At 39.7% G+C, this 16060-nt stretch overlaps 1 protein-coding gene and 1 pseudogene across 2 annotated transcripts in view; both read right to left on the bottom strand.

Moving 5' to 3' along the window:
• The window catches only part of NPAS3 (neuronal PAS domain protein 3), a gene marked incomplete at its 5' end in the record, with an annotated part of 867539 nt that overhangs the window by 767907 nt on the left and 83572 nt on the right, over window positions 1–16060 (bottom strand). The gene's annotated exons all lie outside the window — the stretch shown is intronic.
• On the bottom strand, window positions 8375–9322 carry LOC105511690 (annotated as a pseudogene). Its single transcript, XR_001001751.1, has one exon. The product of XR_001001751.1 is annotated as a platelet-activating factor acetylhydrolase IB subunit gamma pseudogene (transcript).

The raw sequence follows: 16060 nt of genomic DNA, 5'->3' as shown, positions 1-16060 counted from the left end.
CTCAGCCTCCTGAGTAGCTGGGATTACAAGCGCCCACCACCATGCCTGGCTAATTTTTGTATTTTTAGTAGACACGAGATTTCACCATGTTGGCCAGGCTGTTCTCGAACTCCTGGCCTCTAATGATCCACCTGCCTCAGCTTCCCAAAATTCTGGGATTACAGGTGTGAGTCACCCACGCCTGGACCAAATAGGCCTATATATTTAAGTGGAATTGTGATATTAATATATTACAATTGAAAATTTAATTTTGTTTCTACTTTTCAAAATGTTTTGAAATCTACATTTCTTTGTCAATATAAAGAGATTGAGCCAAATCACCTCTTAGAGTTCTTATTTGATTTGACAGTCTGCCTTGGCTATCTAGAGACTACAGGCAAGCTGAAACTGTTTGGGGACCAAGAATGAAATAAACTGTAATTTCCAGTCTGAACCAAAGTTTGAACTTGGTACCAGTAAAAATTCTGACTCAGAAAACCCCTATATATAATACAAGCTCACAAGATCAAATTGGGACTTTGCATTTATCTTTGTTTAAGATCTCCCAGAAGCAGTCCATGAGCTCAAGATTTGAGTACAAATAATTTGTTTGGAAGTAACAGAAGCACTGGAAGGGTATGGAGAAGTGCCACAGGGAAGACAAGGCAGCCTGTAAGAATATGCAGTCAGTGCTACCACTGTGGACCACTGGAGCTCAATCCTGCCAAGGAACTCTGGGAGTCCGTGTAAACTGTATATAAGGATTAGCACATCCATAGAGTGGAGAAACTGGTGTATTTACACACCATCTCTGTCAGTCCATGCAGACTGTGTTAATTCCCTGGCCAGGACTTCAGCAGTCAGAGAAAGCCTTGGAGTAAGAATGCTAGCAGTTAGAAGTCGAGTTATGGTCACTAATCACATGTGCTATGGTGTTCTAATGCACTCAGAAGCTCCATAAAGAAATAACCCTTAGGCATGCTGGCATCCTCCTGGAAGCCTTTATTTCCTTTTGTCTTGAATGTTGTAAGGTTGTAAGTACCCTCTAATTGGTCTTCTCATGTACCTACTCTCTCCATTTCTATCTCTCCTATGCACCACTGATAAACTAATCTTTCTAAAACCCAGTTCCAATCTGTCATTGCCTTGCTCAGAACCTTCCCATGATTTCCCTTTTGTCTGCAGAAGTCAGTCAAATGTTCAGTCTGGCTCTCTTCAGCCGCATCATGTACAATCCTCCTGCATTTATCTTGCATTCTGGTCACCATGAGCAGTCACTATTCACCTAAACAAATTTTTGTCCTTATTCTCAACTTCCTGTTCAGTTGACAGAATCTAGACTTCCTCATAGTCTATTTCAAAGGGTGCCTACAGTCATCTAAGAAGATGAGTCTTCTTCACATGGGCTTTCCTTCCATACTGTCCCAGCATCTGATCTCCCTTTCTATGCTGGCATTTATTTGGCTTAGCATTGTGTCTACTTATATGCAGCAAATTATATGTCTATTACATACTGCTCTGTGAGATCAAAATCTTTGTTTTAATCACGTTGTATCATTTACCCTACCTGGAACAATCTGGAGCATGCAATAGATGTTCACAAAACACATGGCAAGGGCCAAGTGCAGTGGCTCACACCTGTAATCCCAGCATTTTGGGAAGCCAAGGCAGGGGGAATAACTTTGGGAACTTTGGGAAACCAAGAGTTTGAGACCAGCTTGGGCAACATTGTGAGGCCCCATCTCTACAAAAAATAAAAAATTAGCCAGGTGTGGTGCACACCTGTGGTCCCAGCTATTCAGTAGGCTGAGGTGGAATGATCACTTGAGCCTGGGAGGTGGAGGCTACAGTGAATCATGATCACACCACTGCACTCCAGCCTGGGTAACAGAGTGAAACCCTGTCTCTAAAAAAACAAACAAACAAAAAAGCACATAGTGAGCTGACAACTACAAATGTAGGAATGTGCCATGTGTCATAAAAAGAGAACTGAACTTGGAGTCTGGACATCTAAGCTATAGTCATAACTAGGCATATGGCATTGGTATCCACTTAACCGTTCAGTTGCCTCATCATAAAACTGGATAATAAACTTCCTTTTGCTACACATTTCATATAACTAACTCAAGAATCAAATAAATTAATATCCATGAAGTTGCTTCAAGATGTTTAGTGACAGAACATGAGAAGTTACTGGTATCGTAACTTCATGAAGGTACTGTCCTTCAGGTGATAATGGAAATAACACCAGTCTGCTGCTGAAATGATGTGAGTAATTTTACCAGTAATTGTCCTGATTGTGCTTTCCTCAATTTTGGCTCTCCTTAAAATCAATGCCTGCATGTATAAGTTGACTATCTGGAGAGGGGGTTCAGCATTTGAGTTCAGTTCAGAACGGGGTTAACTGGCCTCATATGGAGATTGAATAAAGAACCTTGACTTCATTAACACCAGGCTTCCACCAGCACAGTCAAACAAGTGTGTGTGTGTGGGGGGGTGTGTGCATGTGTTTGCATGTATTAAACACAAAAAATGTCTATTAAAACAAAGAAGAATTAAGGCCTTCCTGCTTGTCTATAGTACATACGTAGGTTATTTTCACAGAATGCACTTGTGTATATGTACAGATAAAATACATGCATGTCCTCGTCCTCCATTCTAAATGGCATACACCAACTTTACAGTATACTCATACACTGGCATTGACACACCTTTTAAATATTACTAAAAGGCTGCCTTTCTACAGTGTATTAAGCAGCTGCTTGCATATGAGTATCTTGTTGTCCAGAGTGACAGCTGTATTTTCGCCTGTTTTGACATTGAGTCTGATCTGGGTGAATAGCTCATATCCATTAAAGTGCTATTACAACACTGAATGACTGCCAGAATACTTCCTGATCAATTTTAAAAGCCAGCTAGCTGTCATCATCTAATCGCAACAGCAAAAAACAAATCTTTGGGGAATAAAATGAGATTTTTAAACATTTTTAAAGCAGTGTATTAAATATAATCCCTAAAAACTATTTGAATAAGAATTCTAAGCTACAGAAATAGGAAGGTGGAAATAATATTTTCTGCACTCTGAAACCCTTACACTTGCATATTGGCAGGCAATCTCAAATACTCCTTAAATTTACCATTTCGGCAATCACTGAGTTTGAACTCCTGCCATTACATAACTTAATAAAGCAGCACTGAAAACAATCACCACCAAGTGCGATTGTGCTCACCATTAAATTTAGTTCTATAAAATTTAAGACTGAATTCAATCATCTTTCTATCTTTGCTTCAATGGTTGAAATCCAAATGTTCAGGTTTATTTTTTACTTTCCTCAACAGCCAGACAATATGCATATTTTTAAAGCTACAATGCCAGCATTTTAGATTTGCATTTATTAAGCATTGCCAAAGGGAGGTACAACTCACTGAGACAGTTAAGACCACTTGAATCAACCGTTTAATTGCGGAAGTCTGATTCAAAGTTGTAATTCTGCCACTATTAAACGAACAATATCAACAAGTACATAATGTATAAATTGGCATAATCCATTTGGAGGGCAAATATTTTAAGGATGTAGTTTGTCAATATAATTAATCATCTGGGATGGTTTTTCTTAATGGGCAGCACTCAGTTCTTCTCATTTTGGTTTTGGCATTCAGTATTTTCACACCACTATTATGCCAGTAATACTCCCTCACAATTTGGAATGGGCTCTCTTAATTACAGAAATGAAAAGACCCAACTCCATTTGATCACGAGGTTCAGTGATCCACAGTTCCTTCCAGGACCACGTGCCACAATGTTGAAGAGTCTGAGCAAAAGACTAGAAATGCTAACATTCCAACTCACATTTTTTTTTTTTTTTTTGAGACGGAGTCTTGCTCTGTTGCCCGGGCTGGAGTGCAGTGGCCCGATCTCAGCTCACTGCAAGCTCCGCCTCCCGGGTTCCCGCCATTCTCCTGCCTCAGCCTCCCGAGTAGCTGGGACTACAGGCGCCCGCCACCTCGCCCGGCTAGTTTTTTGTATTTTTTAGTAGAGACGGGGTTTCACCGTCTTAGCCAGGGTGGTCTTGATCTCCTGACCTCGTGATCCGCCCGTCTCGGCCTCCCAAAGTGCTGGGATTACAGGCTTGAGCGCAACTCATATTTTATAGAGTGTGATAAATAATGAATACTACATCATATTTTTAAGCCCCTTCAGAATATAAGTCTCTTTAATAAAAGAGAACTATTAATGGAAATACTGGGCTGATTTTTGTAGATTCAAAAGCTCTCCTAAGAAACTGAAACTTATGCTACAAATAGTCTTCTCCAGATTATTAGATGATCCCCTTCACTTTTGATCAAAGTCTCCCTTAATTTTTTACTTTAAAAGACTCTCTTCACTTCTTGATTCATTTTTAAATATGAAAATCAATATTATTCTAAGAAATGGACTCTATCCTCTTCCCCACTTAAACAGTCGGTGTTCCCCACTGCATAGAGGAGAAAGGCCCCGTCACTTCACCTGGCATGCCAGTCTTTCCAGCGGTGCTGTGAAAAATGTATCCCTACTCGCCTTACTCCTATGTTCCCTTCTGTCTAGCCGCATCACACAGTCCCCTGTTCTTCCCCAACTCCGGGCCTTTCCTCTACTCTGCCTTTGCTCCTGTTACGCCCTCTTACTAAACCACTTTTGATCACTTCCATCTAATCAAACTCCTCAGCTGTCTTCAAAATACCTCCCCCATCGGGGGTGGCGGGAGGGAGAGCATCAGGAAAAATAGATAATGCACGCTGGGCTTAATACTTAGGTGATGGATTGACAGGTGCAGCAAAATACCATAATACACGTTTACCTATGTAACAAACCTGCACATTCTACACATACACTGGAACTTAAATAAAACTAAATTTAAAAAAAAAATATATATATATCTCCCCCACACCTCAAAAAAAGTCTCCCCCATCATCTCCTCCGTAATATTTTCTTCAACTTTCCCCGTAAGTGTATTTCTTTATTTCTTGGTGTTCCCACTGTACCTGTACACAACTACTACTCCAGGCCAGGTACACATGACTATTTTACCTACTTATCTATCTGCCTATGCTAACTGCCATAGATACTAGGTTCAGATGGGAATTATATAAATATAAATTCCACGGAGTCCAAATATATCCCAAAATGACAAAATTGTCTAACAGCGAAACTCCAGCATGAAAAAGAAAAATAGTAACAGCAGAATAATGTCTATAGCACTGAGTTTTGTGTTTATTTTGTGGTGGCATTCACTCACTTGTTATTTTTTATCATTCCCACTATTGTTCAAGCTTTTGCCTTGTAAAGTAGAATTATCAAAACCCATCTATCACAGTTTAAAAATAGGGAATAGCTGGGGTTTAGTCACAAAACACAACACAGAAATGACACAGTAAAATGTCAATGAATGACATCGAGGCAGAAATACAGAAAAGATCTCATTGTTTTTTCAAATCCGCATGTTATTTTTAAAGGGAAAGCTACTGTTTATGAGCTGTAAATGTATTTCACACATGGAGACAAAGACTAAGTGTTCCAAAGTCAGAGAGTAAGATTCATGACAGAGACTAAAGTGTAACCTACATAATGGTCCAAGGCATGAGGCACTAAGTTTACCCCCAAGAAACTTCTTGAATTCATAAAAAAGTGATATTTTATGAGTAACTATATATTAAGTGAAAGTAGTCTAGGTTATATTAGTTTGAAAACTCACTACTATATATGTGATTTTTTTTCTACTTTAAGTTTGACTATACATTGGACATAGGATCATGTGATATACAAAAGAAGGTACAGGAAAAGTTTTAACTGAGATCAGCTATTTGTGCCAATTCCCATTTCCATGATATCCAGCCTATTACTCTCAGTACAAGTTAGTTCAGCCTCCCCACGTACTGTTAAAAATATGTATATTGCTTCTGGGAGATCTACTGCCCCTTGTAAATTCACATATTAAAGGGTAGCATAGAAGGGAAAGGAATCTATAATAGAGCTGTTTATAGCCAAGTACTAAATCATATGATACAGAAAACAAATGTAGATGGCTTGAAGGGTGGGGGCAAATATATTACCTCTCCTCAATGAGCATTCATAAAATAAAATGGGATCCCCAAGCTGCCAAAATTAAGTGGAAGCTGGGATACAAGAAAATTAAAGACAGAGGGAAAGAAAGAGAGAGAGAAATACCAACTTAACCTAATCTGAGTAAGTAGTTTAAGTAAATGAGCCTTTAAAAAGTGGAATTCCTTTCTAACAAACTCATTATACCAATATATATTGAGAGAGAGAAAATCAAAGCTTTAGAAAGAAAAGGCTGGAAACTCAGGCCTTTTCTAGCTTTTCCAATGATTCCTATTCCTCCTGATTCAGTGCCCAAGCACGTCTTTCTCTGAACTGCCTTGCTATTTTGCCAAAAGAGAAAACTTATTTTCCATCTATGTAAACTCCCAGAAGAGGAGGGAGCAGGAAGACTACTCAATTCAGCCCAAGAAAAATAGCGCCCTTGTGCCCATCTCCAAGTGTCTGGCAGTGGCCCAATTCCCTGCCAACGCTGGTGGTCCAGGCTACAGGCTATGATCTGACCTAGGAATTAGAAGCGTTTTGCTAACCTCCCTTCACTGGGTCAACTGGAGAAAATGATACACTTACCAGGCAGGAAGGAAGGGCATGAAGCACATCACATCTAACACCACCCCTTTCCCTGAGCTGGCAGATCCTAGAGATTCCCTGGAATTTAGCTACAAAGGATTAAGCCTTGCTAAACTCTGTAATAAGAGGAACAGCTTCAATGTAACGCGGGAAAAAACGGAAAGGGGTATCCGGGAGAAGGATGAGGAACTCAAGCTCTGAATCCAAGAAGCCAAATCTGTTGTTATTTACATCAAATGTTAATTAACAAAAGCAATAAAAAGGCATACAAAAGACTAGCAATATATTTAAACTAGCTTTCCGATGAATGAGTATACTACAGCTAAGAGACAGATTGTACAGTAGGAGTGAATGAATTGGCAGGAAGAGTAAAAAGGACAGTAAAGTCATTGTTAGGAAGAAGTAAAATCAGACAGGAAAGGTTATAGATTTTGATTCTTCTTTAGCTCTCCACAAAATATGAAAAACCAGCAAAAAGAACACAGTGAACAGAGAGGAATGAAAAAAAAAAAAGGAAAATCACTTAGCTAATTGTTGTTGCTACGTAGACTCCGTTAACATGAGTGACTTCTTCCCAAACCATTCACATGAACCAAAGTTAACTGAATAGCCACTGGATCCAAACCTATGGTAAAGACTGCAGATACAAGGAGGAACCATACAGAGTCCCTGCCCTAAGGTGGCTTACATTTAGTGAAGAACAGTTGATTAACATAAAATTGCAAGTGAGCAAGGTAAGAGGTACACAGAAAGGTCAAACCAAACTTGAGGTATCTGAGATGTCCCAGAAAGTGGCGTCTATGCTGAGACCTAACAGTTGAATCGGGGCCAGCCAGAAGACTAGGTATGGGAGGACATGCTATGTTTTTGAATTGAATAATAGTCATCTTATGTAAACAATGATTTGAATTTGACATACACCTCTTATTGAGTTACCTAAAATCAACCTGTAATCTTGTTCCTTTTATAGTAGACAAGAGAATAGGCTGCTATTAGCAGTGAAGGCCTCAATGAAGAATAGGAAATTAAAACATCTTATTTTAAATAATCAAATTACAAATATCTCTTTTTCAATATTTTGACAATTCCCTATGGAACCTACTTGGCAACTGTATTAGTTCATTCTCACACTGGTATAAAAGCATATCTGAGACTGGGTAATTTATAAAGAAAAGGGGTTTAGTTGGCTCACAGTTCTGTGAACTATACAGACTTCTGCTTCTGGGGAGGCCTCAGGAAACTTACAATCATGGCAGGAAGCAAAAGGGAAACAAGCACATCTTCACATGGCTATCAGGAGAGAGAAAGAATTAAGGAGGAAGTGCCACACACTTTTAAACCATCAGATCTCATGAGAAATCACTCAGGATCATGAGAACAGTAAGGAAGAAATCTACCCCATAATCCAAATACCTCCCACCAGATCCTTCCCCCAACACTTAGAATTACAATTCACCATGAGATTTGGGTGGGGACACAGAGCCAAACCATACCATAAGCTTATTAAGATCTCCCTGATATTTCCTAGCCTGGCTTGTAGGGGATAACCAGCAAGTTAACACCTGAACTATATCTATGATTGGGAGTAGGGCAGATTAGGAAGAAAGAACTAATACTGATACCTACTGTGTGCTTCATGCTTGGTGTGTTATATGTATTACATATTCAATTCTGGCAACAAGCCAGCAACGCATATACTGGTATTCCCTTTTTTTTTTTTTTTTTTTTTTTTTTTTCACCGAGGAAGGAGAGTTTAATGTTGTGGGAAGGCAGCAGGATGCTTAGGGTGCGGGCTCCAGCAGGGGAGCACCTTGGCCCTGGTCTTGGGCCAGCAGACGCAGAAGCAGGCAGTGCAGAGCCCGGCAAACAGGTGTGTAGCCTAGGCGGCTCAGATGTAGGTAATCATACATGTCATGGTGGCTGATGGTGCCATCTGAGTGCACAAAGCCAGGGTCGGCATCTAGGAAGTGGGCCCGAGGGTGACCAGCCAGTGCTGCCCGTACCAGCTCATTCACCCGTCGGTTCTTCTCCCGAAGTGGGTTGGGATGCTGGCCTCGCGGAAGCAGACCCAGCACCACAACCCGGGCCTGGGGCTGCCGCTCATTCACCAGTTGCACAATGGCCTTGATGCCACCAGTCACCTGCTCTGCTGTGTGTCCGTGGTTGTTGGTGCCCACTCAGACCACCACAATCTTGGGCCGGATGTGTTCCAGCTCCTCATTCTCCAGCCGCCACAATACATGCTGTGTTCCCTCATCACCACGGATGCCAAAGTTAAGTGCATGCAGAGGAGAAAAGAGCTCCCGCCAGATCTCGCACTGGTGCATTAGCTGGACCAAGGAGTCCCCGATGAAGACGACTTCGGGTTCCTTATCTTTGCTGTCAGCCACGAACCGATGGTGCAGGGACATCCAGCGCCCGTCGCCCTGTACGTCCTGCACCGGCGTGGGCTTGCTGGCTGGGTTCTCCTCGCCGCTCATCTTGGCGCCGCAGCTCCCGCGGAGGACGAAGGCCGATACAGGGCGCCGCCTCCTCTCCAGGGACAGAAACCTTCACTTAGGAGGGAGGTGGAATCAGGAACCTTCGCTTCCCCCACGATGGCCGCGCAGTGGGCTCGCCCGGCGCTTCCAGCTCAGGCCGCGGACTCCCAGGCCGCGCACCGGGCACGGGGTTGGGGGAGGGTCATATTCCCATTTTTAAGATTAGGACACAAGACTCAGAAACTTAAGAGTGCTTTCTCCAAGATCTTACAGTCAGTCAGTAGCAAAGCCAAGACCCAAACCTAGATTTGTCTGATCCCAAAAACTTCCTCAAAATCATTTAAGCCAGCTGCCTTCTACTTTCGAAAATCTCAGTGATCACTGTACCTGTGCAGTAGCAGCCTCCTGTGTTCTCTCTTTTTTTATAAGCTTCTTATTTTAAAATCTATGAAGACACATATGTTACTTTTATTAGAGGGCATGGAGGCTCATTTCAAGAGCACCCTAACAATTTAGATATGCGCAAATAGGTTAGGAATAGAATAGCTTAGAGAGCATAGCTATAGGATGTAGTTTAATGACAAAACTATATCTGATTTATAACTCAGATTTTAAAAACATTATATGGGTATTGTGGTCTATAATATTGAAAAGATCCATTTTCTGCATGTTTGGTGTTTTCTGATTACAAAAGTAATACATTTTCATTATGAAGAGTTTGAAAACTACAGATACACATAAACGAAGTAAAAATTATCCATGATCCCAACATTCAGAATTAGCCTATGTGAACATTTTCACTGGTGTATTTCCATATTCTTAGGTGTGTGTATTGAGATACATGTAATTTTCAACTAAGATAAAAATTGTGAACAATGTTTTGTAAATAAATATTTTCATTTAACATTATACGGTAAGCATTTCTCTCAATCCCACAGTATTCAAAAACATGATTTTCAATTAATTGAAGGTATCTTATTTTACAGACTCACGCTGCTCAATATGGTAGCCACTAGAGACATGTGATGATTTAAATATATTACTTGGGAGGCCAGGCACAGTGGCTCACACCTGTAATCCCATCACTTTGGGAGGCCGAGGCAGGCAGATCACGAGCTCAGGAGTTTGAGACCAGCTTGGCTAACCTGGAGAAACCCCTTCTCTACTAAAAATACAAAAATTAGCCGGGTGTGGTGGTGGGCGCCCGTAATCCCAGCTACTCTGGAGACTGAGGCAGGAGAATTGCTTGAACCCAGGAGGCAGAGGTTGCAGTGAGCCGAGATCATGTCACTGCACTCCAGCCTGGGTGACAGAGCAAGACTCTGTCTTGTGGGGGGGAAAATATATGTGTGTATATATACACACACACACACACATATATACACACACATATATACACACATATACATACACATATACACATATACACACATACATATACACATATATACACATACACACGTATATACACACACATATACATATATTACTAGAATGTGTATTGCTATTGTTCTGTCCAAAACTCCTACCAAGTTACTCTTCTGCCAAAAACAAACTAAAGTGTCTGGTTTTCCTTCAATTTATCCATACTATGAACATCTAAGGGCCACATCAATGTCCTTTTTTCATCTTTGTACCCCTACATTAGTGGCTGACATACAGTACACGTTCAATAAGTATTTGCTGAGTTGATCTAAATATATGCCTATGTGAGACCCACTGGATAATAAGGCCAGACTACAGATGGTGGATTTTTGCATGCTCTGTAAATACATGCACAATAAATAAACAAATCTAGGCTCTCAATTGTAATATAGTATTTAAAAATGCAAAAGAATACTCAAGACAAAAGCTCTATCATTATTTTATACCAAAAGCAGGAAAAGATGTTTCCTAAAACCTCAAAACTACTAAAGAATTTTAATGTCTAATATGAAAATGATGTATTCCGAATACTCTTCCCATCCACTTTACCAATGCTACATTCAGGTTATTATAAAACTAGAGAATCAATCCACCTTTATAATGCATTTTTAGAATGTATTAGAATGACAATAATTGTTAACAGCCTACAGATCTATTTCCAGCAGCAGAAAGCATCAACACATGTATGAAAAAAGGTGATTCTGACTCAAAGTCAAATTAGGAAATAAGATACATAGAAGAAATATGGAGATTAGGTCACACCTTCCAATGAAAAATATATTCATTTCAAAAGTGATGTCATGGGTCAGCATTGAATCCAAGTATAAGGTTAACATTTTGTCTCACTAGAAAAAAATGAATTTGACCTTGTAATATTTATATCACACAAAAAATACTGCAGACAGATTTCTTTCTGAAAGCCTTCAGATTGCTTCTTGTCAAACCGTCTGTGTCAGAGATGTGAAATGTGATCTTAACTGGTAGCCATATTTGATGGTGGCAGCACAGAAGACAGGACTGGGAAAGGTTTTAGTGTGGCCTCTTTTTTTTTTTTTTTTAATTTGTGTTTGCCATTATTTTTGTTATGTCTGCTCAGAAGAGTGCAGATGTCTTTGAGGGCAGCTCTCAGGCAGAATTGCTTCTTTTTGTAAAACTGTTAACAGTTTTAGATTAAAAATTTAAAGGCAGTAGATTCTGTCTGAACTCAGAAAGGCAAAGTCACCTACCTCAACTTTTGATAAAGCACAGCAACTCACTGTAAAGCAACTACAGAACAAAAACTTCCAAACATGACACTGGCAAATAAAAAGCTAACATGATTTTGATGAATGTTAATAATAGTAAAATATATTATTTATCTTTTTAAATATTTACAATGAATTAGGGGAAGGAGAGCATTACAAAGTTTTTAAACAGGCACTAATTAAACAATGAGTTGGGTTTTCTTATACAAAAGTAATATTTTTTTTTTTTTTTTTTTGAGACGGAGTCTCGCTCTGTTGCCCGGGCTGGAGTGCAGTGGCCGGATCTCAGCTCACTGCAAGCTCCGCCTCCCGGGTTTACGCCATTATCCTGCCTCAGCCTCCCAAGTAGCTGGGACTACAGGCGCCCGCCACCGCGCCCGGCTAGTTTTTTGTATTTTTTCAGTAGAGACGGGGTTTCACCGTGTTAACCAGGATGGTCTCGATCTCCTGACCTCGTGATCCGCCCGTCTCGGCCTCCCAAAGTGCTGGGATTACAGGCACAAAAGTAATATTTTTTAATCTCCAAGAATGTATAATTTCTAACAACTTTAATGGAAATGCCCTGCACGATAATATTTAAGCAGGTTATATAGACTTTTTCTTCAAAAATCAAAGTATATGCTCCAATGTATTTTTCAAGTTATTTCGTATCGACTTGTAACCTCTATCTTCATTATTTTCCCATAGGCAGAAAGTTTATGCCTTATATTTTGTAAACAAAGGTAAATATACCTTTCAAAGGCCAATCACAAGATTCCTCCGACATGGTTAAATATGTAGTACGTGAGCAGGAGGCTACAGAGAGGCAGCCTGGTGAATAAGGTGGGAAAAGTACAGGGTTTGGGATCTGATAGATGCGGGTTGCAATGTCCAGCCTGTGACTTCCGCCATACCACCTAACCTCCACAAGTCTCCATTTAGTTTCCTCATCAGTGCACTGGGGATGATAATACCTCCCTTGACATGTAGTTTTATGGGATAGCCTTTACAGGTATAAAATACATATCATAATCAATCGTAACAGTTATTGTTCTATTACCACTCCTGCAATTAATATATTGGCTCTTGCTATAAGAACCTAATTGGTAAAAGCATGTTACAGTCAACACCACAAAATATCTTATTTATTATCTAAGTTAATGTTAAATTAAATATATACAAAGACTAAAAGTGCCAAGGGGCTCAGAAGAGAAAGGAACATTAGGGTGCAAATAATTAGGGATGACTTCAGTGGGAAGGGACTTGATCTTCGCTTTGAAAAATAGGTGGGATTTAGGAAGTTTAGAGGGACAAGAGGGTGGGTGCACACATGTGAAAGGCATTTTTATGTGAAAATCTCTGGTTACTAAAACCATGTACAGCCCAAACCAAATGTGTCTGTAGGCTGGTTTTGACGCCTGGGCCATAATTTGTGACTCCTAATGTGCAAGAAATACACACATTTGGAGAAAACAAGGAAACTACTCAGGGACTTAGGTGAAGATAATAGTAAAAATAACTCCCACTTACTGAACTACTGCTATGTGCTAACTGCCCTCTGTGTCTCAATTTCCTCTTCTGTAAAATGGGGATAGTCGTTCTTAATTCAGGGAAATCACCTAGAACATTTCCTAATCTTTGTAGGCTTTGAAACACTGGCTTTGATTTTCACGCTGCAGCTGCTGCTGCTGCTCCAGTACCAGGCCCTCTGCAAGGCACTTTCCATAAGGAACATCCTCTACTTCTCACGATAATCCTTCAAGCCACATAGCAACAGATTGGAGGCAGTGGTTAGAATAGAATAGAGTTGAACATACAAATGTCGGACCTGGCCAGGCACAGTGGCTCACGCCTGTAATCCCTGCACTTTGGGAGGCTGAGGCAGGTGGATCACCTGAGGTCAGGAGTTCGAGACCAGTCTGGGCAACATGATGAAACCCCGTCTCTACTAAAAATACGAAAAATTACCTGGGTGTGGTGGCGTGCACCTGTAATCCCAGCTACTCAGAAGGCTGAGGCAGGAAAATCGCTTGAACCCAGGAGGCAGGGGTTACAGTGATCCGAGATCATGCCACTGCAATCCAGTCTGGGCAATAAGAGTAAAACTCCATCTCAAAAAAAAAAAAAAAAATGAATGAAAAATGTTGAACTTGATATGGTAAAAGGAATCACTGATGAACAGCTTTAGGCAGACCAATATTTTTTGAAGATTGGGGTGGCAGGAGCAGGCTAGCTGGGAAGCAAAAGAGCCACTGAGATCCTTGCTGTCCAGGCAATGAGATTCTGAGAGGCACTTTGAGGGTTGTAGAAATGGGGTGGAGAGAAAGGGATTCTGATACCAAAAAAATGGGCATGACATAATGTCTTTATGATTCACCACCATTTATCAAGTGCTTAAAATGTGCCAAGCAATGTGTTCAACGCTTTTATGCTAATTATATCACTGAATTTTCCCTGCATTACTCTGGGTAGTTACCATTAACATCTGCATTTTTCAGATGAGTAAATTGGGACTAAAGTTTACATCACTTTTCCACGGTAATACAGCTGGCTAGCAGTGGGGCCAGGATTTGAAATCAGATTTGTCTGACCCCAGAACCAGCCCTCTGGGCCTCTACACTGCCAGTTCTCGTATGGCAATATTTATGATGATAAATACACCATCTGGTTGTAAGAATTAATTGATATTGATTTCTTTGTTCTTCAGAATGCATCTCTTTGGTATCTGAAGTTTTACTCTGTACTAGATATTGTCAAGGCATACCCATTTTAAACAAAGAATGGAAATTCCAATTGCCAGTCATCAATATTTTGAAAAATATAATACTGACAAGACATTTCTGTCAAGGTATATACATATCTGTGGTGGTTTTCATGAAAATAAACTTATTCATGAAAATAATTATTGCTCTTCTCCATTGGGTCCAGGTTTGTAATCGGATGGAAAAGAGACTCATATAAAGGCAAAGCAAAAGAAGTTTCTATATGGCAAAATCAAAAAGTTAATTTCATGAAACCAGCTGTTTTAAATGGGGTTGTTTAGAAGGCATTGTTCATATCTATTTAAATAGACCCCAGCCTGACCAAAATGTTAATCTGTCACTTCTAACTGATCCTTTACAAAACCTTAGACCACTGCTTACAAAAGGAATGTAGTTTATTACAGTTGTTGCACTCCAAATGAATATTGATTTCAATCTCAGAATGCTATGAAAGGACTTGCATCAATTACACAGTACATCAGAGTCATAATGCAAGTTACCTAGTTCCAATGATGCACACAGCAAATCAATCATTCACTTTCACACACCTTTGAAGAGACACCAGCCACCAAGAGCTTCCTTTATCTAAACCTTAAAATAATCCATGCAGTGCAAAGTGGTGATAGAAAAGGAAACCATCACTAGTTTTTTTTAAAAGCCATAGGCTACTGTCAGAAAGCCATTATAATTACTCCCTTTCAAGTGGGCTGTGTGTTAATACAAATACAAATGAGGGGGTAAAAAAATGAAGCCTTAATGACAGCATTATGAGGGGAGGTTTCTCCTTTACATTATTTATTTATTCAATGGAAAATTATTTGGCAATTATGATAAAGCAACTAGAGGACAATGACTTTCTTTTGAATCACTAATTAAAATGCTGATTGCCCATGGAGTGAGATGTGCAGTTATGGTCAAACAAGAACTTTCATTGTGCTAAACAGCTTGGGCTGACCTGACACCTGGCTGGGGAGGCGAGGTATGAATCAAACACACTTCATTACTAAAATCAGACTCATTTTTATTCAGCAAAATTGTAACAGAATGTTATGAATCTGGACAAGATAATACTGTAGCCAGTAATCTTAAGAGATTAAAAAGAAAGAAAACCCAAGTTCTAAAATGAATAACCTTATGAAGTCTAAGAGTATATTTGATACATATCAAGTATCTTTTGATGTGAAAGGTTTTTTTTTATAAATTTGCACTTCCTGTGTTCTTAGCTCTCTCTACAAGTTACCTTTATGTGCATACAAACGTCAAAGAAATGTCACCTTCTTAACTCAATATAAATGCTCTTTAAACACAGATGATTTCCCTTCAATAAGGGAAGAAATGTCTTACAATTAATTGTGAAGAGGAAATTGCCTTTCTTGTAACCTAATGAATTCAGAGCTTTAAATTTTACTAACTAAAATCATGGTTTTCCCAATAACACTGAAATACTCATCATTTTTGAAAATGAAAAATATATTTCTTATACTTTCAACTTGTTTATATTCTTAAAAATTCAATTAAATTTAT

This window comes from Colobus angolensis, unplaced genomic scaffold, assembly GCF_000951035.1.
Source record: "Colobus angolensis palliatus isolate OR3802 unplaced genomic scaffold, Cang.pa_1.0 Scaffold202, whole genome shotgun sequence".
NCBI classification, from domain to species: Eukaryota; Metazoa; Chordata; class Mammalia; order Primates; family Cercopithecidae; genus Colobus; species Colobus angolensis.
The sequence above is the reverse complement of the archived record's forward strand: the minus strand, read 5'-3'. Positions and strand labels throughout refer to the sequence as shown.